The sequence below is a fragment of the Drosophila pseudoobscura genome, chromosome X (assembly GCF_009870125.1).
Source record: "Drosophila pseudoobscura strain MV-25-SWS-2005 chromosome X, UCI_Dpse_MV25, whole genome shotgun sequence".
Classification (NCBI taxonomy): Eukaryota; Metazoa; Arthropoda; class Insecta; order Diptera; family Drosophilidae; genus Drosophila; species Drosophila pseudoobscura.
In genome coordinates this window covers 32,319,931-32,323,785 of record NC_046683.1, presented here as the reverse complement: position 1 = coordinate 32,323,785, position 3,855 = coordinate 32,319,931, and the positions used below count along the sequence as shown (strand labels likewise).

At 38.3% G+C, this 3,855-nt stretch overlaps 1 long non-coding RNA gene across 1 annotated transcript; it reads right to left on the bottom strand.

Moving 5' to 3' along the window:
* Positions 1-430: 430 nt before the first annotated feature.
* On the bottom strand, positions 431-1,965 carry LOC117185013 (uncharacterized). The gene is made up of 2 exons (XR_004470506.1): positions 1,578-1,965; positions 431-1,501 (listed from the first exon to the last, which is right to left on the bottom strand). It is a non-coding gene; the product is annotated as an uncharacterized lncRNA (long non-coding RNA).
* Positions 1,966-3,855: the final 1,890 nt, after the last annotated feature.

Genomic DNA, 3,855 nt, shown 5'->3' with positions numbered 1-3,855 from the left:
CGCGTGCGGTTCAAGGTTCAGACGGAAGAAATTTACAGCGCAATGACAGTCTAGGGAGATGAGTCAGCGGAACGAATTCGAGCGGGAGTTGCTTGCAGTGTCATTGCAAGCCGGTATGCCCACCCTTCCTTGATCGCACCAGTCCAAATATGCTGAGTAATGGGTAACGATCCCTAAATTAAACGCTCTACTTCGCTAGGTTACGTCATCTCGGCGCCACATGATCCTTTAATAACGGCAACAATTAACGGGAATTCATTACAAACAGTTTATTCATTAACTTTCCTACAAGCTCTCATGGCTGCTAACAGGGTAAATCTATATGTATAAAGGCTATTAAAGTAATAAGGATAATATGTTCAAATAAGCTGCAATTAAGATTAATTATATATATAAAAATATCATGATGAAAGATCTTATTAGACTAGGGTCAACTAATTATAAAGAGTATATTCAGTAATAATGGTAATTACGTTACACAAATAGAAATATAGTCGAATAGTTTTCAGTTTAAATGCAAAAACAAGGGACGGATGGATGCATCTTTAAAGTGCACAGCAATTGCTTGTGGGGTAATCCCAATCATAAGTTCGGTTGTCGATAGATTCGGAATTGCAGAAAGTTACATTGCTTGCGAAAGAGCAGAACAAAACAAACACGTGAACCATTGGATTGGTCAGCGTTACAGTACGGCTGGGAAGTTTACGGTCGAGGCATGGAATCTTTAATGTTGCTTCGACTTGCGTAAAATTTTGAATTCACATATAGCAGACGTTCACAGGTTATCACTCACAGTACGATCAAATCCAACGATGAAAGCGCTTCCATGTGGTCGATGAGGGTGGCTGAAAACTTGTAAATATCAGTGTGTCAGAGTAGATAGGCGATATGCGCGAGTAATAGTTTTAGTTCCTTTCCTTCTAACTGCACTTTTCTTTATGATAATCCAAACAAACCGAATCACACGAAATTAACTTTTAAGGTTAATCCTAGGGTCAGTACAATAGTGGGGTTCCAAAGTATTATTCTAATATGAAGAAATTCATGCGCATAGCCATCATGATCGAGACACCGACTGACTTCATCAGCAACGCAAACAGTATAACGGCACCGGTAATTGTCTTCTCCTTGAGCGTTACTGTTCGTATGCGGGCGGCGTAAGCAACGTAGCAATGACGAAAGTCACTGAAGAGGGAATAGTCGATCTCACACATATGTACATATGTATGTCACTGCACTCGTAGATAAAAAGCCCATCGACCGTTTTTCACTGGGGTAGGCCGAGCAAGGCTTGTATGTGTGTGGACCCACGCCGGTATATGCTGCGGTAAATACAGTGATGCTCACATGTATGCAGACGCCACGCCGAAAGAAGACTAACACATACAGTAGTCGATCGGTACGATGGATACTTATATGTGTGGCAAGGTGACGAGACTGTCGTGGGTACGGCTTACGGCACTACGACCGGCGTTTCGTACGGTATTACGTACGGCCAAACCTATGGTTAGGTTTTTAAGAAAAAAACGAACTTTAATTTTCTGTTGGCCGGCAGTTAGGGTACAATTTCCACTCACCCGATGGGTTCGGCCTTCGCTTAATAAACGTAGGAATGGTCGGCTGATCTTTTGACTAGATCTTAGCCACGATGGACACGCGGTAATTTCGGTCGAGGTTAGAATTGTTCCTTTCACTGCACTACTTGAGTATTTTCCTCAGACGTCCGTCTGGGATCGCGAGTCCAATTGGAAAGAACATGCCCAAGCCACTCTCCTTCCGCTTGAGCCCTTGGTTCTCTCATTCCCCTTTTTTTTCACCATACCTTGACAGTAGCCGCTGTTAACTTATGTCATTTTTTTTTTCTTGCGCATAACTGCCCAAAAGGTGCAAGGTGCATGTCTAAGGGAAGGGGAAACCGTGGGACGGTTATCCGATATTTTTGGTTGGACAGGCGCCACTACAAAATCCTTGTGGGTACTACTTTTATTAATAACAATAAGTAGTTAACATTCTTCAATTTGTGTTAACTTTATATACTAAACACAACAAAATAATCAAGAACAAATACATTAGTAGAGGTAATGATTAAGACAAAATATAATATGATATAAAAAAAATAAATACAAAACAAAACAAGAAATAAAAATATATGTATAAATGAAAGCTCATATTATTCCTAAAATATAGCTTATCGCTATGGAATGGAGTGAATTAGTTCGACAGATAAATAATTTCAAAGACAAATTTGAAAAGTCTTACAAGTGCCTTAATAAAGACACAACTATAAAAGTCGACACGCTAATTCACCACATATCTCTATTAGTCGAGCAATATAACAGTATATGCCAATTAGTCAATAAACACAAAAATAAGCGAACAAATGACCATAACAGTCAATGTAGCAAAATACTAAAATCGCTAAACATAAGACTAATAAATATTAGCGAAAAGAGAAATTTTGAAATAAATGTCCCTACAGAAACTAACCTTTTAGTAGAGTTTAATTTAGATCAATTCAATAATCTAGACGAATCAAAGCCAAATATAAATAGCAATGTTGAGCGCGATAATGATCCAATAGAATATACTGAAACTCCAAAGATTCCCAATACAAGCGATACAAACATGGCAGATTCTTCAGCTGCCGATAGGGCATATATCAGGGAAGTCTCACAGGCCATCCCTGAATTCGATGGGAACAAAATCCACTTGCAAAGATTTTTGGCAGCATTTAAATTGGCCAACCTAACAAAGGGACCGTATAAGAAAATTGCCATTGAGGTAATTAAATCGAAAATAATCGGCTCCGCGCTCTACAAGGTCCAAAATGAGCTTACAATTGATGCAATCATCAATAAATTACAGACAACCATCGTCGGTGAAACATCCGATGTCGTTAAAGCAAAAATGGGAAATGTTTACCAAAAAGGCAAAACAGCAACCCAATTTACTAATGAAATCGACAATTTGCGAAAACTACTAGAGTCTTCGAATATTGATGAAGGACTAAGCCCTGAGCACGCTGATACATTCAGACCAAAGAAGCCATAGCTACCATGGTCAAAAATTGTGAGGATGGTAAACTAAAAACCATACTTAAGGCCGGCACATTCAGAACAATAAATGAAGCCATCAGCAAATACATACATTGTAGCACTGAAATGTCCGGAAGCGCAAGCACTATACTATACAATAGAGGTAGAACAGTTAGAGGTGATAATTCCCGCTATATCCAAAGGGGTAGACCTAACGGTCGAGGTAATTATCACTCAAACTACCAAAGTTACCTCCACAACAATTATAATGAGGAAATTTCAGAGGAAATTCCCGTAGCTATAGCCGAGGAAGGAACAATTCCAACCGAGACTATAACAGCCACAACAACAATAACAATGTCAGAATTGCTCAAGGTGACTCGGGAAACTCCCAAACACCTTTAGGTACGCAAAATTAAACAACACAAGTAATGTACACACGATAAATCCAAGTCTTTAGTATGTTTGTAACATTTACAAACGCAGCAACAAATACTAAACTTACATTTTTGCTAGATACAGGAGCGGATATTTCGCTTATTAAAGAAAATTCAGATGTCTTCAATGATATACAAAAAGAAAATATAATAAGTTTTCAAGGCATTGGACAAGGAGTAGTAAAATCCAATGATCTAGTACACATTGAGATACAGACGGATAAATATATAATTCCACACAATTTCCATTTAGTTAATTCAAGTTTTAAAATACCATGTGATGGAATAATAGGCATCGATTTCATAAAGAATTTCAATTGCAAATTAGACTGTGAACCATCAAACGATTGGTTCATAATTAGACTCAATAATCTGAGTTATCC